This window comes from Trachinotus anak, unplaced genomic scaffold, assembly GCF_046630095.1.
Source record: "Trachinotus anak isolate AG129_WGS33_773 ecotype Australia unplaced genomic scaffold, CSIRO_AGI_Tana_v1 ptg000033l, whole genome shotgun sequence".
NCBI lineage: Eukaryota > Metazoa > Chordata > Actinopteri > Carangiformes > Carangidae > Trachinotus > Trachinotus anak.
This window is the reverse complement of record NW_027273884.1, coordinates 509,500-527,448: the sequence shown is the minus strand read 5'-3', so window position 1 is coordinate 527,448 and position 17,949 is coordinate 509,500. Positions and strand designations below refer to the sequence as shown.

Sequence of the window (17,949 nt, the reverse complement as noted above, 5' to 3'; positions counted from 1 at the left end):
AGTGAGAGGGGATGTGTCCACGGCTGGCAGCCTGTCTCCTCAGCCCTCACAGAGGGGCATTTTATTGCCTGATTAGACGAAGTGCGGGGGATTGCAGCGGCATGTGGGGGAAATAGCGCCGGCTTTTCACGGAGCTGTGCTGTAGAGGCTTTAGGTTTTGAACCGGTATTGTTGTGAGACGTTGCGTAGACTGTGGTGTTTGTGGAAAGGCTTACTGTGTTTGCAGGCTACTGGAGGCATTTCCGTGTTGTCATCTGATGAAAAAGAAACCTGCACAGAATCAGTCACAAGAGACAGTTTGTGATGTGCATTGATTAAGATTAGTGGGGCTAAATTGACCTATAACAAACTATGTTATTGTCATTGTGTCAGTGTGTGTGTGTGTGTGTGTGTGTGTGTGTGTGTGTGTGTGTGTGTTTGACGTGAGCCAAGCTGACCTTTGAATCTCATTTAATATAAGCTGCTGCACAAAGACACTCAGTGTTGACCTGAGCTGTGTATTAACACTGTCCATCAGTGTCAGAATTGTACGAACATTTGTTGAATACGGATCATCACTAGATATTTTCATCCATAGAGTCCAAAATCTGCCTGTACTGAACTGGCAGTGGCCACTAGAAACACATGATCGGATTGCTGAGGAGTGACAGTGGTCCTCTCACACAGATCCATGGAAACACCACTGATGCGTGCTGTGCCTGTCAGTGTGAGTGCTGGTGTCTGACATGTACTGTACTGTCTGCGTGTGCATCTATAAAACATGTCTTTTAGAGCCCAAACTACACAGACACACACACACACACACACACACTCTTTGACCGCTCACTGCGATGGAGTGCCGCACTTCACTCCTGACACACTCCTGCCATCAAAATGCACCTCTGGTTCGCTCGACATCCTCCCACTTCTCAACCTTTCTACTGACCATAAATCACTGTGATGCACGCACACACACACACACACACACACACACACACACACACTCTTATCCAGTTTACTGAGACACACATGTACAAACACACTCTCACAGTCTTGTGTGCTTTTGTCTTTCTCCTACAGGAGTAAACAATTTTATAGTCGTACTGTAAAAAGACTATATTACAAAGTGTTGTTCAGGCACTTGAAGCACACAGCATCTCCACTGGTGAGCAGGCAGTGGGGTGTCTATAATGGATGTTAGTGCTTTCATCGCTATATTTTGATTAAAGCTGAGCTCCACTATATTACGCAGCCCTTGAGAAGAATATAGATTTTTTTTTTTTTTGTATGGAGAATTTATGGTGTACAAACGTTTTCTGAACCTTTTAGTTTTCCACTATTTCAGCTCTCTGTATTAAACATTATAAGCAGTATACTAAATATTCATGAATGGTTCATAAAACACCACAACACACTCTAACATAATTGCAAACTCAGATTGCAATGACTGCTTGATAACACAACATGGTTATAATGATACATCATGATGAACAAATCTTACAGTGCGTTGTAAAGCATTTATTAACTGTTTATACACCAGTTATAGAGGATTCATTAAAGGAGGTTCATGACAAATGACAAATAAATACTTAAAATGTCTTTATATCTGCTTACAGCTCCATTATAGTGTGTTTTGAACCATGAATTACTTGCTGCTTATCCAATGATAATATTGTGGGTATAATGAATGCAATTATTTTTTAACCACTGATACGTACAATATTACAATAATAGTCGTTGCATAAATCCTAAAAACACTAAAAAGAATAAAGAATAAAGAAATAGCTTTCATCATGTTGTGACTGTTTTTGGTTATGAGTTCACAGTGGAAACAAACAGCCCTCACTTTAGGGTTCATTTAGTCGCTGTCCTGGAGCTTTAACTCATATCACAGGATATTCATCAGAAACACTGAACCTCAGCTTTTAAAGAGTAACTTCACAGCCCTTGAAAATCTTGTCCCCAGTTGTTTACCTCCAGTGGTTTGACTTCTCACCTCGCTGCAGTGATGTAACAATGCAGTACTCCAGGACGCTGTGCCGCCACCGTTGCATGTGGTTGCAACAGCAGCACACACCTGACCACACCCAACTACACCCAGCGGTGATGCTGGGTGTTCAAGTTTCAAGTTTTCAAGCAGAGAGGGCAGCAAAACACTGCTCTGCAGACTGTTGTATGTTAAGTTACGATAAATCCAGATGAAAAGGGCTTTTCTGAACTGTCGCAGCTCCCAGCCTTGGATTCATTATCCAACAGATTTGAAAACTATTGCAACTAACAAAATCCAATGATGATCGTACGGATGAAAAAACTTTAGTGCAGAGACTTTGGTCCATTTGCATTATTTAAGGCTGCAAATCCATTTTTTTGTTCCAGTTTTGTCCACTGGAAAAAAACTGCATAAAGTTCTCAAAAGGGGCTCAAGTATTTTCTCAGTCTTCTCTAATTTAAAAGCACTGGTCACCAAAGCAGATCTCAGGACTGTTAAAATCTAGTTACCCCTTAGGTAAATGCTAAAGTTGAGAAGACTGTCTTCTAGTCATTTTCACCTTATAAATGGACTGAAGTACAGAGGATTTTAAAACTGAATCTAGTCTGAATCAATTTAGTGATTTAGGTCAGTGAAGCTGTCTGTGCTTTCGTCATGTCTGAATATGTATTTTTTCTTCTGTCTCCTGGGAAACAGACTTGGCCTCAGTGAGACTACCTGATTAAATAAAGGTTATATCCAAGGCACAAAATGCCCCAAAAAGTACACAGAAAAAAAAAACTACAATTAAAACACCTACTCTTCCATGACAACTGAGCAAACTTTATCCACTAATGAAGATCATGTGAAACGATGAAAAGCTCCAGAACACCGACAAATGGACCCTTAAGTGAGACCGTTTTGTCAATGGCTGTTTTCGAAGTCAAGACTATATTTTCAATCTCAAGAGTCCAAATGTTTGGAAGATGCGACCAAAGAAACTGAAGTGTAACTGAATTATTTTCACAGTTCAACTTGATTCAACTTTTTGTCTCCCAGTTTATTTTAAGACTCAGACACCTGCACTGGGAAACCAGGCCAAATCGATTTTGAGGAGGAGAGGTGGACTGGCAGGAGTGAGTGGGTGCGCGCCACGGCACCATAAAATTTATAGCGGGGTGACGTCTTTACTGTGTCTGTGTTTATAGTGACTCATAAACAGTTGGTTGATACCGGGAAAGGAAAGGTAATGTTTCCATTTAAAATGTAAATCGACTCTCTAACACATTCATCTAAATGAGGCCATAAATCCTGGCAGGCAATTTTCCCCCGGTCCCTAACAGTTCTGAGTTTGGAGAAAGAAAGAAAAGAAATCAATGAATCAATCAACAAACTGAACAGTGATGCAAGGTGGTGGGAAGGTTCAAGGCTGTTCGCTTTGTGTGTTTGTAATAATGAGTAAAGAAAGCAAAGTCTTTCAAGAGCGCAGAGGTTATTTCTTTGAATCTCAGAAAACTTTGGCAGCCACCAGCCAGGTGATAAATTCTGTGTGAGAACAGTATATTATGTGTCAGGTGCTAAGCCATCTAGCATCCATAGAGAGGAGTTATAGGCCTCAGCTGTGGAAGCCAGAGTTTGTAAAAGCTATCCATCTTCTCCTCTCTCTCACCAAATTATCATCGCACAAGAAACAGACTTACACTGTGAATATTTCTGAGCAGACATCCAATCAGTCAGAGAAATGCAAAAAAAAAACAACTAAATCACAGGGTTTCATAACAGTTTTTGCTGTTTGTCTCTTACATACACACACACACACATGCATACGGTAAGCACACATTGCAAACACGTCTTTATGCTTTACTGATTGTCTGGTAGTCACATCACGCTGCATTATTCATTTAAATTTGATTTTATTCAAATGTGGTGACCTGCAGGGTATTTGGGGCAGGCTCCTGATTGGAGGGCTGAATCATCACTGTTCCCTCTTTAACATGGGCATGGAAAGGATGGGAGCTGTGCGTGCGTGTGTGTGTGCATGTCGCAGGGGATACAGAACTCTGTGTGTGCATGTGATTATCAGTTCATTAGTTTCCCTCTAGTGAATTGTGTGAGCACAATTAGCTGTTTGTAATTATTAGCTGTTGGTAATCTTGTTTGCTGTTTGCAAGTTTTTTAAAAGCAGACTACTGGACTTTTTCCATGAGCTAATTACAGTAGACACCATGTAGTCACCGCGTTTTCTTCTTACAAATATGTTGCATCGGATTTGGGGCGTTGACAGGGAAATACCTCATTATGATGCAGGCGCATGTAACAGTGCCAGAACTAGAACGACAGTATGTTTTGTGACAGTCACTGACTGAATTTGCTGATTTTACAGTGCTGTTTGATAATTAATCAAAGCTTTGAGGTCTAATTAATAAGCAAAACTAGTGATGCAAGGTCTTTGTCACTACTTTACTAAAGAATCACTCATCAACATTAAGCAGGATTATTCATAAATCAATTAACTAAGTAACCTTCTTAAGGTCTTATACTAGCTAGCTTCAGACTAGTGGTTTACTAAACCAGGTTGCACCATTACAACTTAATACGTGCCTTAGCTGGTAAAGACTTGAGTAATATGTAAATCTATTGCAAAGGAACATCTGTAATGCTGTATGTATGTAAACAGGAAGTTACTGCAGCATTACAAGCTAGCACAACTAAAAGAATTACAGTTTTAGAGCTTCAACAGATATATCTTGTGTATACGTTGGTATTTATTTATTCATTTGCTTATGTACACACAGACAGATGTGGTTCAGAGTAAGTAGTTATTCATACAGTCTATAATGAGAGGGAAGTATCCAATTATGCTAACCTTGCTGACGTTATTTAATCATTTAGTCCAGCATTTTTAGCATTCGTGGTGGTGAGGTATTCTGTGAAATGAAATGTAATTTAAAGTCTTTAAGGTTTACATCATTATGAAGCATCATTTGTCATGTTTCACGGCAGATACATAGACTGTATTTATTAGCAAGCTAACATTAGCTTTGTCAGATGGTTCAGTAGCTGTAACAGTCACACCCGGCACTTATTGGGTGTAAATATTTAGTAACAACTCATCTCTAAATAAGAATCCGTTTGTGTGGTGCACCTTGTTTTAAAAAGCTTTGAACCTTTACATCTGAAGGAGGCTAAGCCTGAATTTACAAACCAGCTCCAGCAGACCCAGAGTGCTGCGTAAACATTACAGTGAAATGTTCACAAATAGATATTTGAATAACTTTCAACACCCAACCTGACCTTCATGTCTATAACAAGACTCATAAATGACTGACAAAACATTAGGGCTACTGTATGATACTGTAGAAATCATAGAAAAAAATACTAATTATGTAATTGTGTAATCCATCTTGTCGTCTTTACTAATTAATTAGTTTAAATATATAAAAAGTGAATAATCATTTAATTCTTTCACCCTCTGTACACCAGAATATTTAATTTAATTTTTTTTTTTTTTTGTATAAAAAAGACAATGAGACTCATTTCCACATTTCCCAAATCACACGGTTCATACTTTCTGTTTTCCGTCTGAGCTCTCAGCTGTGGAGCTAAAGATCTTTGGCTTCTTGATGAGCGAGACGTAACATACTGTATGATTCTGAGCCATACTTCTGTTTAATATGCATAAGCTTTGCTATGTGTGTGCTGGCGCTCTCATAGACTTTGTTTCAGCTGCATGCACACAGGTATTTTTGGTGTGCAGGTGTGTGGTGATCTGTGTGTAAACCCAGAACGAGCTTTAGAATACAAATACGAAGCTCGAGCTAATTTATTTGCTTGGCCTGACAGAATCTGTGTATTTTTGGAAAACAGAATTGGGGCTGGGGGAAAAAAAAAAGAAAAAAAAAAGAGATAAAGTCCATCTTCTCTGTAGCTCTGCTGTTGTTACTGTGTCAGTACTGCCCAGATAATCTTCTTTAATCCTTCTCACAGTCTGACACATTTTAATTGTCACGTGACAAGCAGAAGTGAAGGAACACAGATGAAAATCCATTTTCATAATGTCTTTTCAAAGTGCTCTTACGTAAGTGTTTGTATCAACACACTACTGCTGCTGCTCTTTCCTCTGGCACCTCATCACCCTTTTCTTTATTTCAAAAAGCCTCTCTCGAGTTCTTTTGAGAGCTCGCCAATGGCTTTGTGAGACACAGATGAATGCAGCGATGGCCTTGTGCTTCATAGCAAGAGCTCTTTCGTGCTAAAGCTTTCAGATCTGGTGGCAACACTAGGATATAGACCAAACAGCAGGAGCTGTAGCAAAGAAAATAATGGAGATTTTAATTTTTTGCCCCAAAAATTGTTTTTATGTTACTTGGAAGCTTTTCTCTTACCATGTTCATATTCGTTCAGTGTTTAGCTCTATATTTTTGCCAAAAATGGCGCCGGCATTAGAGGACAGATTGGAACAATCATCTGGACACTCGGCCTGTGGGAGAAAGAGATGGCAATGCCAAAAGACTGACGTGGCAGCGGCAGCTCTCTGACGCAGTCTGTCGTCTGTCCGGTGTCTCGTCTGAATGTGTGCAGGTGGAGGAGGGTCTCAGCTGCCATTTGGAGCAACTCAGTGCCATGGATGTAAAGGTGCTTGTGGGTTACTCTGCGTCACAGACTTATCTGTATGTGTACATGAGCGTGTGTTCTGGGTTTTTTCAACCTGAAGCGTCATTTATCAAAATGTAAATGTGTGTGTAGGAACAAACAAGAAAATATTTATCAAATATGAGCACTCATGTTTATGCAGTGAACAATGAAACGATGAAACATAGGAGGTAGATTCTGCTCTTGTATTGATTCATAGCTGATAAATCGCTGTAGCATTTAATGAAATTCAGCTAAACCAAACTTTTTTTTTATTATTTAAAACGCTCACCAGTGAACAGTCCAAAGATAAATAAATGCAGTATGAGAAGAGGTTAAAACAATGATTTAACTCTATGTAATGGTTGAATAAAGAAGTGCGGGGGGGGGGGGGGGGGGGGGGGGTTTACATTTGAGCAGCCTGGAGAACAGACGTGTCCCCAAGGAACTTACCTCTTCTACCACATCCTCACTAACACACAGACACACACTTCTGCTGGTTTGACTCTTTTACAAAGATTTTGCCTCCTGTTCCAGGTGTTTTGTTTTTTGCGTAAATATAAATGTAATGTATCTGGTTTTATTGAAAGGGGGGGGGGGGGGGCGCTCAATCCTCAGTCAGGGGCCAGTAGTCAGTCACACAGCAAGTGTTAGTCTTGGGGGAATACTTGGTAGAGAGACACAAAGAGATGAAGGCAGAGATGAATAGAGAGAAGGCAAATGTATATATGCACCAGTGTCAGAGACACAACAGAGAAAGACAAACCCACAGAGAGACAGCTAGTGGCAAGAGGAGAGAGTGAAACATGGAGGAATCAGAGAGAGTATTATTCACGTTCTCCCCCTCCACCTGCCTGTGACACCAATCCCTCCAGGCAGATACTGAGGGCGTTACTTTACCAGCTGTACCCAGCTCCACAGAGACACAGAGACAGGCGCAACAAGAAAAGAAAAGAAAAGAGAGGAAAGTGTATTTTCAAGCATTAATATCATATTCATAACCTTATATCAAGCTATGAACTCCTTTAGTGTTATCTGCCCCATTCCATATTACTGAATACCCCCCCCCCCCTATGTGGGGGGGGGGGGGGGGGGGGGGGGGGGGGGGGGGGGTTTGGCTGCTCCTGCTTTGAGAGTAGATTTCATTAGCAGTGGGCTTGTCAAATAATCAGCCTCACGGCACTCCTTTGCCTTTCTGAATTAGCTGGCTTGCATTCTCTCTGCACACAATGCTGCATTGATTTTCATACCCTGCCTTTTGACATTTAATTAGAGAAAAGTGTGTGTGTATGCGTGTGTGTGTGTGTGTGTGTGTGTGTGTTTGTCCATCTGATGGAAAGAGAGGGAGAAAGAAGCTGTTTTGCAACCCCACCCTCCCCACCTCAGCATTTCCATGGCCAGCGGGTTTGGAAAATTCATTTCCTATGAGTAAATAACTCATTTCTCTACAAAGGGACAAAAAGACCCTTAGGTGTTATTTGACGGTGCTGGGCCGCTCTGAACAGAGGCAGAATGGACTACGGAGAACACACAGGCTCTGTGGGACGTGCACACGTGCAGAAAACCCACAACTACAGCCTCCTGCACATGCAAACAGGCGCTCTGTGGCTGTTAAAGTTAGACATCTTAAATTAATTCAAAATTGAAAACTATAGGTGGCCAATATCCCAGCCTATAAACATCTGCCTATATTCTAAAGCAGCATGAGGCTGATCAGCAGTAGAATAGTACATGAGTGAGTCACAGCTGTGCTACTGTCTCCCCGTTTCACCCACCATCTCCTCTCTGCACCCAGATTCCCACTGAAGTGTCAGTTACAGGCAGAGATCTTTACAAACACCAGGCTACGGAGGAGCTGCCAAAAAGCCCCGGTGTAGTAGCTGCACAGAAACACAGCGAGAAGCATTGGAGAGACAGAGATGAAAAGAAAGAGAGACAAAAACAGGTAGACAGTGAGTGGGAGGTTTAGCACCATGTGTCCTTTACAGCCAGGGAAATAGGTGCTGAGAGCAAAAGTAAGAAGAAGAGGATATCCATGTGGGAGCTCCCTTTTGTGGTGACATTTCAAGATGCCGTATGGAAAAGTGGCGGCACGGCTGTGAAACAGTAGGACGCCTCTAATGAAAAAGGCATTACGGGCAATCAATTATAAAACATGAAACAGCGTTACAGTGTGACTCCAACACGTACACATGCGTTAGACAGGACTTCTAAATTATTCACCAGATGCTTCAGCTTCTAAATGAGACACATTAACGCCTCATGTTCGCCTGGGAGTGTTGAACGGTGATCCCCCTAAACTTGTGTATATGTGTATGTGTGAGTGTGTGTGTGCTCTATGTGTATCCACAAGGACGAGACCACGTGCCAAGGTCTCCTCTGACACATGCAAGGGCAAACTCCTGATCAGCACAATATCCTGATGGCTCTATCATGGCACATTAACTATGAATGGGGGGGAGCTAGCGTCCCTGCCAGCTGTATGTATGGTAACTCACAGGAGCGCAGTGCAACCTGCAGCTCACAAAGCTCTGAGACTTAATAATATGTTAACGGGTAACAGGCGGCAAGCAATTGTAATTCTCCAATTTATAGCCAGTAATTCCCCTGTGGGCTCAGGCAAGTTTCATTTCTTCCCTCTTCCAAAGAGTTGCTTCAAGTGCACCCGTATTAGCCGTGAAATGAGCTAAAGTAGTTCAAGTTGCTAAGGATGAATTAGTAGCAGCACAATGATCCATGAAGTGATTCAAAGAAAAGGACAGGAAGTAACAAACACCCAAGGCCTGTGCTAAAATGCCAGATAACGGTGGAGCATGATGTCGCTAACAGGCAGTTTTCATGTTAGTTCACAAGCCGACAGACTAACTCATTAACATCCCGGGGAGCAGAAGAAGCCCAGGGGCCTGACTGTGAGAAATGCATTTCTAAGCATTAATAAGGTGGTACAAATCAGGGATATCTCCCCACGGGGGCAGACGGAACTGCTGGAACACCACCCTGCCAGCTTTCATGATTTCTCAGTCTCTAAACCCCTGCTGTCTGCACAGGTTTCACACTCAATCACACTGTTTCAGCTGAGCAGGGTCACAAGTGTAGAGCAGCAGCTGAACAGGTTAAACTCACAGACTGCACATTCAAACATGGAGGCAGCACTGGGGCCATTTTGCTAATCACACATTCCAACAGTCCTTTTTTACAACTGGTATATTTGACTTGAGGTGCTAATAATAACATTAATGATGGCACCGTTCTATTCAAGTGTCCCAGTGAGCAGAAGCAGCTAAATGTAATTTAGCCATAATAACTTTATAACAAGCGTTTTCTTATTGCAACATATTAAAATGTCTTCTGTAAAAAAGACTGGTTAAAAAACTGGTTCATATCATTCTTCAGATAATGACAGTGAAAATCCTATCTTCCTGAGAGCTCTTTAAGTGGCAAAGACAAACATCCTTATCCCATACCCTGCCTACAAGGGTGCCCCAAGGATCAGTACTGGGGCCCCTTTGCAATATACATCACCTCTTTGATTCCAGTTATCCACTTGTATGGCTTCTCATATCACTGCTATGCAGATGACACCAAATTATACCTGTCGTTCCCACCAGAGGACCTCATGGTCACATGGATGAAGGAACACCACTTTCATCTAAACCTCTAAGACTGTATTCTTAGTCATCCTGACCAATCAGTCTCCATCATGATATCAGTATCAAGATCTCCACTTCACCTCTTATCCCAACGGAGGTTGTGAGAAACCTGGTTGTCATGTTTGATGTTTACCTGACTCATTGCACCACCCAACTCTTGGTCGAGCCCATGGTTATCTCTCACCTCAACTACTACAGTGCTCTTCTGGTGGGACTCCCTTCACACACAGTAAAACCCTTACAGATGGCTCAGAGTGCAGCAGCCTGTCTGGCCTTCAGTCAGCCTAAACGGGAAAGTGTCACTCCAGTACTAATGGCTACCTATGGCCACCAATATCAAATTCAAGTCACTAGTAATGCCTTCAGAGTGACCTGTGGGTTGACCTGGCGTTGCCATCCCTGCACACAAGGCAATCACGGTCCAGACTGTTCTCTTCTGTGGTTCCTTGAAGATGGAACGAGCTACCAAATGCTATCAGAGCAGGGGCATCCCTCTCTATCTTCACAAATCTCTTGAAGACTCATCTCCTCCGAGAGCATCTCCTCTCCAAACACCTATAACAGCCTCGCATGCCTAACTACTACTTACTGTGCACTTTTGATGCACTTTTTTACACCTGGTATTCTTGCACTTATTAAATAGATGTGGTGCTTGGTACTTACACCAAGGGTTCCTACTGCACTTCCGCCAAATGAGTAAAGAAGCCTCAGGATCACTGTGTGGCAATTGTCAAAAAAACTCCACAAAAGTATAGCGGTATAGTAGCCTGATGATAAGTGCTGTAAAAGGGCCCTGTATGAAAAAATACCTATTATATTATTTGCATAGCAAAACTGTGGCGGGATAGAACTGCAAAGAGCTCTGCATGTATTTACACCACTTTTACTCATCCATATTAAATATCTAGATGCTGTCTAGATTGCATAATAATACCAGGAGTAAATGAGATCCACCATACAGAATCTTAGGTAAGGGGACTGAAACTACCGACTGAGACCGACTGAGGAAAAGAGCAGTATTGTAAAATCAGAAGTTACAGATCTGGTAAAATGAAAGATAAACAATTTGTTCTTTATAGCACATCATGTCTTCCACATTTCATATACCTGTAATATTTATCTGATAAATCCACTCAAAAATTCACCAGCTTAAAAGCAGTGAACAGCATTTTACCCAACAAACTGAAAGGAGATGCAGAGGAAGAGTAAGGATAGAGGGATGGCAGCCAGCCTGGCGGAGGTGTAGGAGGATGGAGTCTGTCTTTCTGAGGTCGACAGAGAGATGAAGAAAATGTTAATTAAATAATGATCAGCTTTATACACCAGGACTGGTCACTGCCTGTGCATTCACAACATGTCTGTGTTGTGAAACTCCAACTTAACTTCCTCTCCTTGACTGTGTACAGTTTCTCTCTCTCACACACACACACACACACACACAAACTCCCAGTGGGTTCTCTAATGAGCAGGGATATTAGAGAGCTGTCACCCTTCAAACTACTCAGCATGGGAGAGACACCTAACTGTCACTCTGATCATCACTGGACTAACAAAGATACCCACCCACACCCACACACACACACACACACACACAGACACACCCACTCAAGGGACATCCGTCATGGCTCAAAGTCACTCCCATCTCTCAGGGTGAGGCGGGCTGTGTGTCACAGCGATGAGAAGGAGTTCATGAAGACATCTGTCTGGTGTTTCATTAGAGCTGACTCTCATGTCGTGGATATTTAAGGCCCGTGGTCACGGCCCACGTCAGCTCCCATCGTCCCTCAGCGTAACACACTCATATGCCAGAGAGGAGACACTCAAAGACAGATGAAAAGTGAAGCTGTGGGACATGAGGACAGTCAAAGAGACGATTTAACTTTGTTTTTTAAGAAAGTTAAGGAGTGATAACAACACTTTCTTTTCTTTTTCTTTTTCTTTTTTTTTTTACAAAACTTTACTCCCCATCTTTTTACAGTCTCCTGCAATCTATATGTAATAGTAACCTTTTCTTCATTTTCTCTTATTTAATCTTAGAGTATTGGACAGATCAAGGCCTGTTTTCCAGATGAGGTTTGAAAACACAATAATTCAGTTACACATTTCAACAGGCAGTCAGTACTTTATATAATAAAAGAAGGAGAAACCAAACGAAATGCTACACTCTACAAATTAGTTGCAGACATCAATGAAAATGTGAGATATTATTTTAAGATCATCCAGCAGGAAAGGCATTTCTCCTTTTAAAGAGGACTGCAGGTCTGAAAGGCTTTACTTAAAGTTAACCAGCTCTGTGCAAATTATAAGATTTAAAAGACATGAGAATTGAGGTGCAGAGCTTAACAAGTAGAGCTTTATACATCAGACCGTTATCAGGCAATTATTGAGAAGAAAGAAGGGTAGAGCGACACCAGACTGATTCTGTTATCGCTTCTGGAAGATAAAAAATTCTCCTCCATCTATGTAATCAACAAAACTCATGTTAATGTCAAAATCTGCTTTCATTTCTCTCAGTCATTAGTTTGTTCTTCTTCTCCTTCTTCTTTCTTTACAGTCTGTTGTTTCTCTTTAAAGAGGAAGTTCAGTGATTTTTACAGATAGCAGATTCGTTTACCATGAAAACAGCTGTGCTAGGTGTGCAGGAGATTTGATGATGTCATCGATGACCTCAAAGAACATGGGTCTAGCAAAGAGTCGATATCAAGCTGAATTATGGGAAGTGTAGGATCCTGTGTATTTTGAGCTCAAGCCATACTAGGGACTAAGCATGTTTTTACAGTCCAAACAAACTCTCGTGTGTTTGTCCCTTTGGTTTGGTTTATTTTGGCTGGTGTGAAAGCTTTCGGTCAAAATCATCTCGACAACCAGACCCAGACTGAAGGCCTTCTGGTCTGCTTCCAAACAAATTCTGCTGCAGTTCATTTGTAGAGTGAAAACAAATGAGCCAACCACAGGATTTTATAATGGCAGACTTTACTTGAGTTCTTCAGTTTTAGTTAATTTTTTCTTTTTTTTTTACTTGAAACTTCTCCACTACACTTAAAAGATAAATATTATACTTTTGACTCCTCTATATTTCTATGAAGTACTTGTTACTTTGAAGCAGAGCTTTTAGTAATTTTCTTTTAATTTTTGAAAATGTGATAGACCATAGGCTGTGTTCATCAACTCATCATGTTGTGCTTGCTGCATTTTTGAACAGCTCAATTTGAAGTTGGCAGTGGCCTAATGGTGGCTACGTCAGATAAAGATGAGGCAGAAGATTCTTCAGCAGAGCACCATGGCCTTATCTTAAGTCCATGACTGAATTTTTAGAAATAAAGAAAGATTCCTTTTTTTTTTCAATGTTTGCTGTGTTTACCACGACCAAACTTCACAAATAACAGAAAAGAGAGAGATGAAAATGACAATGTCCATTTCTATCGTATCTGTATCATATCCTCAAGCTTTTTATTCTGCAGGTTCTACAGTCAGTCAGTGCATTCATTAGTTTGTTTCAGAGTCATTAGGGTCTGTAAATGTGGCACAATACAACAATGCATTGGCTTAAAAAAGTTTACTTTTGAATACTTGAAGACCCCCACCAATAAAAATCAGGTTTTTAACCTTGTTAACATGTCCATGTGATGTTTTTTTATATAGTACAGGACATATCATGAGCAAAATCAGTAGTTAATGCCATGGCTTCACATTTCCACCTTGGAAGTGCAGTGAACCAATGACAGTCTCATAAAACAGATTCAGACAGCCAGGGTTTCATGTGTAACATATTTAAGGTACCAATCCTGAGGGGGAGGGCAAAATAAACCAGAAACCTTGTCATTACAGAGAATGAAGGTTTGCATTAGCACAACCACTAACACTGTGTCAGCCACTGCCAGTTGCAAGCTAACAAACATCATACATAAATTACTACACATGTTTTCTAGTCCGATTTTGGTCACAGTCTGTGTCTGGGTCTGACTGGGGCTCAAACATGTGGTTGAGTCTCTGGATGTTTTCTCTGTTAGTTATATTTATACTGTCTGCTTATTCATCTGTCAACCTATCACAAGCAGCGGTGGTGGGTGGAGTATGAGGTCTAATCTAGATATTTCAATGAGGAAGTAAGCATTTGTTTTTACTTTTTATGTGGGAAAACTATGTTAAACAAAACATTAATCATAGCAGAGTCATAACAGATGTTTACATAGTTTAAAACATGTCTGGAGAGGACCTTTAAGTATTTTTAAAAGCAAGAAAACCAGTCCTTTAACTCAAGTGAAAATATGACTGACCAATTTTCAGTTGTATTGGAGTAATGTTTGACCAGTTTACTTAAGTATTGGAGCCGTGTACTTCGTCCACCTCTGCAAGTTTCCCATGTGACGTCATGTTTACATCTTGTTTGTAACAAGTCAGTGTGAACATGAACAGGACTACATGCCATCAGACAGGTTATCTTGGCGTCTGCTGCACCAATTATTATTTATTTTTAGTCTGTCTCTCAGTCCTCTCCAAACATAACAAGAGTGCATCAGTAAATCGTGTAAAGAAGTAGATGTTGATCAAGTAAATCACTGGATGACTCATTTAATGTCCTATATTCTCTTTTTAGGTTCAGTTCTTGTTAGAGCTGAAAAAAGGAGGAAGACTAAATAGACATTTGCAATTTTGAAGAACTTTTTTTAGCACGAGTAAACAAAGCAATGGTCTGTGTCAGAGTCGCAGAAATGAATGTGTTCCCTGAGGGGCTAAACGTTTGCTCTCACTGTGTGTTTTGAGAGTGACATTGGTGCATAACAGAGAGAAAAAGAGTGGGAGGGAACTAACTGAGAGATAATGAGTTTGATTTGTGACTTTGTGACCCCCTCCACCCAAGATACCAGTCCCTCAGGAAATCACACAGCAGACAGTAAACAAAAGCGAAGCCACTCCGAAAATCAGAGTCCGCTCCTGATGAAGAGATGCAGCAGGTCTCCATCCTGCCATCCACAGTCACACCATTCAGCTGACAGGGTGGAGACATGTTACATGGATACACTGTGCTGTCTCTGAGCGTACAGTACGTCAGCGTGTGTGCTAGAGCTACAGCACCCCATCATCCTGTAATTACCAACCATGTGATTTGTCTCCATTGAAGGGCAAGTGAGCGTTAACCTATTCAGTAAGTCACTGGGTGCTGAATTAGATTTATATCCCATTAAAGACAGCTGTGTAGCATCACTGAGAGTGACCACTTCACATTCCTGTTCATCTCTCTCAGTCCTACTTCACATTACAGATATCCATCCATCCCACAAGGCCACAGTGATTCATAGGAACTGTTGTCAGCTACGGTGTAAAGGTGTAACAACACAGTCTTCTCATGGGTCAGGATGATACAACATACAGGCTTCATGGTTCTACACAGGAGTATTTGTAACTAATATGAATGAAAGCAAACTGTGACAGTCATTGCTTCCTTCTGACATTATAAACAAGTTTGACATTTTGGGAAAAATGCTCTATACAGTATAGAAATGCTAGCCACTACCATCTTTTATAGTTGAGTATAACTTGAGTGTAAAGGCATAAAGAAGTGTTAAAAATATAAATAAAATATGATCACATATAAATATAATAAAATGAATGATTTAAATAATGTCCTGAATTAGACGTTGGGCAAAGCAAATGTCTAAATTTGGATGGACATACTTCAGATACCTCAGTTTAATTTAGAAACATTATATTCAGATCAACTGATTTTAATGATGGGCTGATTATTTTTTGGTCTTTCATCGTGTCATCATTTTCAGGCAGCAGTTCAAATATCCAGCAGTTCACAGTGTTAATAAAACTGATTAGTTCCTAAAGCAATAGGTGCATCTAAATGAAAACCAAGAGCATACCAAGAGTTTGGAGTAGAGTAATGTAAGATTATGGTCAATTTCTGTGCATACAGTCATAGTTTTGCATCAAAATATATATTGAGACTCTGAACGTTTCTGCCCATTATGCCATTAGTGTTGACACAGTTTACACTTCAAATGATTTTTATAAGCGGAGAAATGAAAGTGATTTTGTAAACAGTGTGAAAGAAAAATCCATTTCCCACTAATCTAAAGTGAACTGATGGGTTTGTCTTTGCTGCAGGCACTTTGATCATCTGCACACACGTTCATGTAAGACTGAAGCCATTAGGTGTGTGTATATGTGTGTGTTGTGCAAGACTGGAGTAGCACATAGAGTAATTATAGAGAGTCTTATTTTGAAGTGGATGAGGGCAACACAGCACACACAGCCTCAAACTTAATTATATAATGAAACCAAATCATTGTTCTCAAATCGTGTAGCCTGTGACCTTAATTAAACTGGAGGTGTGTTTGGAACATGAAGCATGACACCTAGCTGAAAGCCACACACACACACACACACACACACAAACACACACTTGTTGTACATATAGAGACTGGGATATTTTGCTGATGTGATGTGTACATGTTTTCATGTAATAGCACTTGTTTTTCATTCTGAGAAAAGAGCTTCCCAGAATCTTTCATAAACACTGAAAGTGGTCGGTCACTTCCAGGAAGGAGTCAGGGGTAGAATTTCATGATAATGTACTGCGGTCAGTGTTGAGACTTTCGTTCATTCAGCTATGAACCAACCTCACCAGTTTCAATTAAAGTGAGGCAGAGTGATATAGAGCGACTGATGAAGTCTTATTACTGTCTAGCTTTGGACAAGACATAAAAACCAGTCTCACACTAAGATCTGAAAGGCAGGAATTTTTGAAAAGCTGTAATATTTGAATGCCTGAGAGCTGCTGCGTAACATGTTGTTCTGTTGCTGTTGCCTAAAGATTCTGTTATGTGCTAATAGGTTTTTTTTTTTTCATTCTTATTTGTATTTTAGCTATATAGTACTTTTGTGCCCTGTACAGAAATAATAGACCAAATGCATATTGGATTAGGATGAGGAGTATAATATAATGTTAATACCTGTCAAAACTGAGAAAGATTTTGTAGTTTTACTGTATTATTTGTAAAAGTGACAGCTCCAGACTTTTTCATACATTCAGCAGTGGGCACTGTGACATTGGTTGTGTCAGTACGCATTGTTCTCGCAGCATTACAGACAGGTTCACAGTCAAGAGCGACAGCAGCACTATTTCATATTGAGGGATGATATGAACTGTGTTGCTGACTATTGTCGTTAATATGCTCTGTACAGGTGGCCCCTGTGATTTAATGTGTTGCACGGGGACCTCAGAGTGTTTCATTCTGAGGCTGAAACATATTCGGGCATCATCATTTGTGTTATCAGTTGTATTTTGTGTGGCATTAAAACTTTCCTTCTACCTTTAAAAACCTAAACAATGTTCATTCAGGTTTTGGGGAATAAAAGAAAAAAATCTGAATCAAGAGTTTCTCCTACAAAGTTGTTTGGTGTTTTAATAGTTTAAAATCTCAGCAGTCATTAGTTAAGCTCTTACAGACAGACAGAAGGACAGAATAACAAAAAGGAAATGGTAAATCCAGAGTTCATTTAATTTCATCATTAACACTGTGTTGTTAGAAATCCATGCATGCAACACTGAACAGCTTTGAATTTCTGAGAGGTTTGTGTTGAATGTCAAGAGGATAAGCCTTTATTTTCATTATTCATTAAATTCACAAAGAAAAATGTGAAGTAACAGAAACTGTTATTGTAAATGCTAATGTGAGCATGCGAATATGCTCACAATGACAATTCTAA

At 40.4% G+C, this 17,949-nt stretch overlaps 1 protein-coding gene across 2 annotated transcripts in view; it reads left to right on the top strand.

Moving 5' to 3' along the window:
- The window catches only part of fndc5a (fibronectin type III domain containing 5a), a 33,104-nt gene that overhangs the window by 871 nt on the left and 14,284 nt on the right, over window positions 1–17,949 (top strand). The window lies entirely within an intron of this gene.